The sequence below is a fragment of the Jaculus jaculus genome, chromosome 2, assembly GCF_020740685.1.
Source record: "Jaculus jaculus isolate mJacJac1 chromosome 2, mJacJac1.mat.Y.cur, whole genome shotgun sequence".
Taxonomy (NCBI): Eukaryota; Metazoa; Chordata; class Mammalia; order Rodentia; family Dipodidae; genus Jaculus; species Jaculus jaculus.
In genome coordinates, this window is record NC_059103.1 from 207,760,655 (window position 1) to 207,769,967 (window position 9,313).

General features: G+C 40.8%; 1 non-coding gene across 1 annotated transcript; it reads left to right on the top strand.

The window, feature by feature from the left end:
- Window positions 1-801: 801 nt before the first annotated feature.
- LOC123458881 lies at window positions 802-992 on the top strand. The gene has a single exon (XR_006635832.1). It is a non-coding gene; the product is annotated as a U2 spliceosomal RNA (small nuclear RNA).
- Window positions 993-9,313: the final 8,321 nt, after the last annotated feature.

Below are 9,313 nucleotides of genomic sequence, written 5' to 3' on the forward strand. Positions count from 1 at the left end.
GCTGGTTCTCCGACTGGGAACGTTGCCCTCTGGTCTTGCCATTTCTCCTCTTTCCTTTTCTATCATGGGACAGACCCTAAGTAAACATAAATTATTGAAGGGCTTAAAACTTCTCTCAAGAAACAAGGAACACGGGTTAAGAAAAAAAGAAGATTTAGCAAAGAGTAAAAAAGGAGCTCATTGCCATAGTAAAAGATATTTTAAAAGCACAAGGAATTGAGATTGTTTCAAGTTCTTTAAGCAAATTTTTTTATTTATCAGGAGGATATGTTCTTTTTATATGTGTTTATGTGTGCTCATTGTGCTTGCTTGTCATGTCGTATCTGTGACTGTTTGTGACTAAAGAGATGAGACGGACGCAGGTGACACCCCTTTCTCTTCCAGAGAACCATTTCAAGGAAATCAAAGACCTAAGCATAAAAATTAAAAAGGAAAAGTTAAATGTCTTTTGCAGCAGTGAATTTGCCAGGTATTTGTTCTAGATCAAGCTCACCTTAAATAGAGGATTATTAAAAACAACAAAACTTTCTCTAAAAAGGTAACTTATAATTTGTCAGATTTTTTTTAAAAGATTGTAATGTCCTGTTGCTTAAAAAGAGGAGGCAACTGATCTGACTTCTGAGCCAGCCTGTCTCAAGATAACAACAAAATTTGCCTTAGTTACTCCTAATAAAATCATTTCCAAGTGTGTTACTGGTATTATTGATATGATAAAAAATTGTATTAAGACTGGTTTCCTTTTAGTAATAGGATTAATCAATTTGGTGTAATTTTTTAATAGCCTTATAAGAAAGATAATTAATCACTTCTCGGCCTTTTGGCTAAGATCAAGTGTAGTATCTGTTCTTATCAGTTTAATATCTGATATGTCCTCTATCTGAGAGCAATATAGTAAGTGGATTTTTGGAGCTCGGAGTTGGAATAGGAACTTGCTCCATCCACTCCACACATTGACCTGGTATTGCAGTACCTCTAGGAATGGTGCACCCCCTCGGAGAAATAAAAAAAGAAAGATAATTAATGATGGGGTAAGGTGAATTGTATGAAGGAACTGGGAAGGAATTTTTCAATGATTACTTGTTAAAAATGCCTTCTGAGTAGTAATTATATCAGAATGTTAAAGTATGTAAATAAAGGTGTGCAGATGTAAAAAAAAAAAAAAAGGAAGAAAGAAAGAAAGAAAAAAAGAAAGAAAGAAAGAAATTTTCAGGCTAAACCTAAACACCATGCCTAAAGTTAAGGGTTTTTAAAGTGTTTACAATCTTTAAGAAACCAAAAAACTAATTTTCAGGCTAAAATATGTTGGGATAACTTGCTTAAGTTTTATCAAATTTAAGACATGGTTAAAACATAAAATTGTTTCATGTTTATAAAAATTTCTGTGGTACATAAAAATCAGTAACTATCAAGTTTAAACCAAAATCATTGGTTGTCAAGTAATGTTTTTTCTTTCAAAAAAATTTATCAAGGGTTATATTAATACTTAGCTAGCTGTTTTGGCTCAGAAAAGACCAAATTCTACTTTATTGTATGTAAAGTAACTGTCTCAATTTTGACACCATGATAACATTTCGTTAGATTTGGTTAACTTACATTGAAAAATTCTAGCCATACAGAACAGTCATCTTGATTTTGATGCTACTAAGGCTACTAATGATTTACTTGCTGCAATTAAGTCTGTGTTGCCTGGTTGGGCCTCTCTAAGTTCTTGGATAAGCAGCTTTATAGCCGTGGGAGTTTGCCTTCTGCTTCTCTTATGCCTATTGCCTATTTTCTTCAACTGTCTAATAAAGTCTATTGTAAATGTTCACACAGAGGTCCGAGCTATACACTATAGGACATGTCCTTGGCTCTCTCAGACTTTATCCTAGTTCTCCCTGAATTTTGTCCAGCTGGTGGCCAGAGACAGATAAGAAGGGAGAAGGAGAATCTAAAACAGAGAAACCCTCTGGGTCAGAAAGCACTAAGGATAAGGTCCAATATCACAGACTGCAGATGGCGGATTGAGGCGTTGCCACTGAAGACCTACCACCTGCAGCTGTCACTCTCCCTTGATCTTACATTCTGTACTCATTTACTATACTACATACATTCTGTGCATATTGACTATACTGCTGTCCTCTACACCTCTGCTATCACTGTGGTCTACCTGTCATGGCCAAATAGCTACCCCTCCTACAGGAGCTGCATAGGATTCAGACCTATGCATATCAGCTCACAATAAAGTGAGTGCGATATGGGCACCAACATGGGTACAGAGCAAAGCACCACAAGGGAAGGTCCCTATATGACCGCTTCTGGATTCCCTGAGAGGTATACCTGGCTTACATGGAGGTTGGTACCATAACTGTTATCACTAAGGCCATGCCTCACTCTACAGCCAAAGGCCCTGCCTCCCCTCCCCAAAAGGTACCAAGAGCCAAAGATTGTGGGAAAAAGACATCCCCATGGGAGAGGTCAGGTCCCTACTCCCCCAGTTGGTTAATGCCCACTGCTGCAAAGCAGGCCTCCCCCTCTTTTTGTATAAAAGAAGGGAGGAGATATTGGGAGCTATGAACCAAACCTCAGCCATGTTAACAGAAACCGCCATATAGCAAGTTAAGTGTCTATATTCAACTACCAGAAACAAAGCTGCCATATAGCAAGTTAAGTTTCTACTTCCTCACCTAATATTCAACTACCAGAAACAATGGGATCATACACCTGGCTGAACACTACCCCATCCTGCTGGTAGCTGATGAAGAAACAAAGGCATTGCAGTTTAACCAGTAACTCTGTGATCTTTGCCCTAACCACGTCCCCTTCCCCCACAACCCCTTGCCCTGACCACATCCCCTTCCCCTACAACACTATATAAACCTACATGTAAAAATAAAATCTCAAGGCCTTGACAAACACCTAGCATGGTCTCCTTCTTGTGTTTGTTTTCCTTTTTCACTCAGGTTAGCTTCCCCTTAGGTCCTTGTTCAACTCCTTGCTGGGCGGGGCAGAAAATAATGCCTCTGATCAAAGAGAGAAGTTACCTCAAACTGTAAAGCAGAGGCAAGCAGAAAAGTTCTCCAGACCAAGAAACAGTTATATGCTCTCCCTCCCACCCACCCAGCCAGAATGCCTGAGGGGAGAACCAGACCCATATGTACCCCTGAGACCCAAGTAAAGAGAGGCAGAGCAGAGCAGCAGAGTCAGAAAAAAAAAACAGTTAGCCGGGCGTGGTGGTGCTCACCTTTAATTCCAGCACTCGGGGGGCAGAGGTAGGAGGATCGCCATGAGTTCAAGGCCACCCTGAGAGTACATAGTGAATTCCAGATCAGCCTCAGCTAAAGGAAGATCCTATCTCAAAAAAGAAGAAGAAGAATGAGGAGGAGGAAAAAAAAAAAAACAGAGTTTTTGAGCAAAGCAGAGCAGAGCTAGTGACAAGTAAAAGATAGCATTCTTTACAGGCAAGGGGGAGACCTGATTAGTTTGTAGATTAGGAGGGGGAATCCCAGAGCCAGCCCACCTGGGCTGTCAGTCTAGGTAGAATGGTAGCCTGTGCAAGGCAGGGGTCTCTGCGGATCAGTCTTGATCAGACACTAGTTCCATTTGTGCCAAGAGTTCGGTTCTTCTGCCAGGGTGAGATGGCATGTGGGGTGTCATCTCCTGGTTCTCTCTGGGACTCAATCTCAAACTAAAACTGCCTTTTAAAAGCAACCTTTGGGGATGGAGAGATTGTTTAGCAGTTGAGGCATTTTCCTGTGCTGCCTAAGGACCCACATAAGCCAGATGCACAGGGTGGAACATGCATCTGGAGTTCATTTGCAGTGGTTAGTGGCATGCCCATTCTTCCTGTATATATCTGCCTTTCTTTCTTTCTGTCAAGTAAATAAACAAAGTTAGCTTTCTCCTATCTGCTTTCATTTTTATGTTAGCATGGCTCCCAGTCCTCCATCTTAACTGAAAGCCAAGATCTTGGGGTTTGATAGTCCAACCTCAGTTCTCCTTGACCACAGGAGCAATATCACGAGGCACCTCATTCTCTTGCCTCATGTCTTCCTCACCAGAATGTGCTGCATCCCCTGGAAATATGCACCAAATAAACCCTTCCTCCCATAAATTGCTTCTTCTTATGTATTTGGGCACAGCAATGAGAAAAGTACTGACACAGGCTCCATATCTCCAGAACCCTGAGAAAATCAATTTCTGTTGCTTAAGTCACTCAGTGTACATAATTTTGCTTGGGTGCACCAAGTAAACTAACACAGGTGAATTTTATTTTTAAATCTTTTAATATCATGAAAGACATTGTTTAACTTTTTAATACCACACTAACTTTTCATCCTGGGCATAAATATTACTTGGTTTTGATGTATTAGCCTTTTTATACTTGGGTGGTTTTATTTGCTAACTTTTATTAAAAAGATTTTTATATCTAGACTCATGGGGGTCATTGATCTATAGTCTTCTTTTCTTACACTGTCTTTGTCTTGTTTCGACGTCAGACAATATTGACCATTCAAAATGATTGAAATATGTTTATTTCCATTTCTACTTTCATAACACTTTTGTATAAAAGTAATCTTATTTTCTTCTTTAAATGTTAACAGGATTTACCATGACATTCTCCAGAACTTGTGCTTTCTTTGTGGCAAAATTTTATTCCTTCTCAGAGAAAAAGTATTTACTGATTACAGCCATGGAGTTAGCATGTCACTGAGCCAGTTTTCTGTGCCCCACTTCCTACAAAGGGACATGAAGAAGACAGATGTCATTTGCATATATTGCGTGTCCTGTTCTACAAGAGGAACCTGGGGCTTGGGGAACCTGATTCTTTTATAATGGGAGCAGTGGACACTTGCCTTTGCTTCAGCGGAAATTGTCTCAACCTTCCGAGCCTGTGAGAAATATGCTCTTTGCTTTGGAAGAGAAAGCTGGGTCTTCTCAGCTGCTAACTAACAGTCCATCCTTGAGAGCAAAGTCCAGAGTGAAGGCAATCATTGCTCGTTGCAAGACCTGTGGAAACATGAGAGACCCGTGCAGAGTCGTCTTCCAACATGCTGTTAGAAGTTCCACTCTAGGGCTGCAGAGATGGCTCAGGTGAAGGGTACCTGCTTACGAGGCCTGATGGCCTGGTTCAGTTCCCTAGTACTTACATAAAACCAGATGCACAGAGTGGTACCATGCATCTGGAGTTCATTTGCAGTGGCAGGAAGACCTGGAGTGTCCATATACTTCCCTCCCTTTCTCCCCTTGCAAATAAATAATAATTTATAATAATAAATAATATTTAAAAAAGAAGTGGGCTGCAGAGATGGTTTCATGGTTAAGGTGTTTGCCTACAAAGCCAAAGGATCCTGGTTAAATTCTCCAGGACCCATGTAAGCCAGATGCACAAGGGGGTGAATGCATCTGGAGTGCATTTGTAGTGGCTGGAGGCCCTGGTGTGCCCATTCTCTCTCTCTCTCCCCCCCCCCTTCTCTCTCTCTCCCCCTCTCTCTCTCTTTCCCTCTCTCTCAACTAAATAAATGATAAAATATATTTTAAAAAGCAGACCTTCTCATCTATGTCACTTCACCACATAACATTTTACAGGACAGGGGAACACATCGCTATTTTCATTCTTTATGAACATGGCATTCTTTTTGTTAAGTGTTTGTCTTGTAAATTTGTTTCTGGGATTGACTAATATCCTCTCAGCTTTGCCTACCAGATTTAAATATTCAACCTGGCTTTATTTTACCTTCTAGCTCCCATTCATGTTAAGATTCCTGCTTCAGTGTTTATTTGCCAACCAACACTTAAACTGATTAGTCCCATAAGGACAGAAGTGACTCAGGAGCTGAAAAAACACAATATTGCTACAAGTTTGAAAACTGTAGCAATCTCTTCCCTCACATTTGAAAAGAAAATTTAAACTATAAAAATATGATTCTTCAGGTCACTAATAGTAAATAACAAGTTTTGTTACTGTCTATATAAAATAAATGGAAATTATTTTTTCTGAGTTGTGTGGTGCTGAGAATAAATTCAAAAAGTCATAACATACTTATGGGCAGTGGAATGTCATAAGAAGATAAAATTTTTGAAGCATTCCAATATTTTATAATAGCATATGTCTGGAGTATAGAAAAACAAGTTATAAATATACAACTTTCACTTATTTAAAATGAATCACTGCTAACAGCAAGTTTGCTTTAGGACAAAAGAATTTACATCTCAGATCAGCTCCAGCATTCAGTTCTCTTTGTTCTGACCACACAGAGAAAATCTTGATGCACACGAAAAATTATTTGAAAATATCTACTGTAGCAATCAGATCTCCTATTTCAGTGTTTTTTTTCCCTCTGAAGTTACATTCTGTTATACCCTTTCTGGTCAGAGAATTTCCTTTGGCTACTCTTTGTAAAGAAGCATGCCAGCAGTGAGTGCTCTCCATTCTCTTTCAGGTGAGAATATTTTCATTTCTCTTTCACTCCTAAACAATAGTGTCCCCTGACAGACTTTACAATGAACAATTCTCTTTCTTCAGTATTCAAAAGTGCTAAGCTGCTTCCTCCTGGCATAGCTACAGGTGATAAATCCCATTTCTCTACTGTGGTAGTTTTCCCCAAGAAAGTAATCTATTGTTTTCTCTGAATTTCTTCCACATTTTTCTTTGCTTTTAGCTTTGGAAATTTTAATTTATAATATTTATTGAATTTATTTGCATTTATCATACTTAAAATTTTCTAGACTACTTTAAAAAATATTTTATTTATTTATTTATCTGTTTGTTTGTTTATTTATGTATTTATTTATTATTGGAGGGAGAGATAGAACGGGCACACCAGGCCCTCTAGCCATTGCAAATGAACTCCAGACATGTGTACCACCATGTGCATCTGGCTTACGAAGGACCTAGAGAATTGAACCTGGGTCCTTAGGCATCACAGGCATGCACCTTAACTGCTAAGCCATCTCTCCAGCCCTCAGCTTCCTTTAAAAAAAAAAAATTTATTTATTTATTTATTTACTTATTTGAGAGACAGGAAAAAAAAGTGGGTGTGCCAGGGCCTCTAGCCACTGCAAACAAACTCCAGACACATGTGCCCCCTTGTGTATCTGGCTTTATGTGGGTACTGGAGAATCGAACCTGAGTCCTTTGGCTGTACTGGCAGCCACCTTAACCACTAAGCCTTCTCTTCAGCCCTTTCTCAGATTCTTGATCCTCTGAGTTAATATACTTCACTCAGATTGGTGTGAATAACTTACTGTTTTGTTAAATAGTCTTACCTTCTACTCTCTTCTTCCTTTCACAGACTCTAATGATACAAATGCGAACTCTTTTGTTGTTTGTAAAAGTCCGTTCACCTTCTATCTATTTCTATCTATTGACAAATTTCATGCATGAAGATATGTAATTTGATCATAATTCTTCCCAGTATCCTTTTTACATCCCCTACCCAGCCCATCCCCCTTCACTGAACATCTTCTTTCCAATAAGAGACCTTCTTCTATTTTGATGACTGGAGTGTGTGTGCATATGCATGTGTGTATGTGTGTGTGTGTGTGTGTTTCTACCCTATTCCATTACCCATGTCAAGGAACTCATTTGCATGGAGGTAGCAACACAAACTTTTTGAGGTCTTACTGTGGTGCTCATTTTGTGTTCAGAACATGGTATCCCAAAGTGCTCTTCCTCACCTTCCTCATCTTACACTCATGCCACTCCCTCTTCCTCCATGTTCAATGGGCCTTGGAAAGGATGTTATAGATGATCCAATGAGGACTGAGCACCCAACATTCACTAATTCTCAGCACTGTTTTATTCTCCCCAGTAATCACTGCCATATGCAAAAGCAAGCTTATGTGACCACCTTCATAATGAGCACAGTGTACCATTTAGTCAGACAACACTCAGGATGAGCACAGCGTACCATCCAGTCAGACAATACTCATGATGAGCGCAGCATACCATCCAGTCAGACAACACTCATGATGAGCGCAGTGTACCATCCAGTCAGACAACACTCATGATGTGCCCCCGACCTGCGGGGCCAATATTACGTGGGGTGGTCCAGGAGGGCTGCAACCTGAAAGAACGGGCGGGAAAGAAGAAGGAGACCAAGCGGAGGTTTTGTCAAGGTCTCATTTAATATTGGATCTTTTAGCTCTTTTATAATCAACCAGCAGGTAGGGCAATAAGGGGGGGGAAAGGGGGAGGGGGTACAAGGAAGGAGGAAGTAGGGCCCCCTGGCCATAATCTCCTGGAGCATCTTCTTGGAATCTCTCTTGTGACGTCTCCCAGAGCAGCTGTTTGTTCTCGGGGGAGGGGCTGCATGAGGGCTGCTAGTTCTCTTTTGTCCTCAGGGCAGTGAGGGGCCATATGAAGGCTGTTAGTTCTTCTTTTGTCCTAGGGTGGTCAGGTCATGGTCTCTGACATTTCCTCCCTCTTTATATAATTGAAATGGGCAAGGTACCCTGTCTTAGGCTATATGGTATGCTTCCAGTCCCAGCACCAGTTACTGAAGATGGCCCGCCTGTCTTAAGCTATGAGGGCTGCCTCCACCCCTGGATCCACAATAATCCCATCATTGGCCACGATCACAGCTCATGGAAGGTGATCCGCCTGTTTTAGGCTATGTGGATGGTCTCCAGGGAATGGGCCCTACAATATTCTCGTCTCTGGCTGTGGCCATAGCTTAGCGGTGTGCCCCTGGGCTTGGTACCATAATAATCCCGTCATTGGGAGCCTCACAGCCATTTAGGGAATGGAAACCATGACCTATTGTTAGCCAAGGGAGAAAAATCAAGTCAGGCCAAAGGAGAGCTGAGGGGTGTCTCATGTGTTTGGCCCTCTTCTTCTTGTAGCTGCAATCTGTGGTAATGGACAGACAGCGAATTTCTGGTGGCAGAATCAACCTGTTCTTTGACAAAAGAAGTTAGTCGTTTAAATGCCCAAGGTCCAAAAGAAAGAAGAATGAGGAGTCCTATGAAGGGACCAAGAATAGAGGGGAGTAATGTGGAAAACAGAGGAGAAGAGGAGAACCAGTTTTGGTACCATGACTCCTGCTTTTCCTGGTTACGCTTTCGTTCCTCCAAACTGGGACGGACCTTGTCAAACTATTTTGATCTAGGTCAGTTTTGTCCGTATAAAAACAACATTGTTCCTTAAGTGCAGCACAGAGTCCCCCCTCTTGTAGAAAGACTAGGTCTAGCCCACGTCTGTTTTGGAGGACCACCTCAGACAAGGATACCATAGAGTCCTTTAAGTCTTGAAGACCCTTTTGTAATTCCTGCAAGTCCTTATCTACTGCCAAAGAGAGTTGATTAAATTGTTGTTGGGAGGTGACTAATG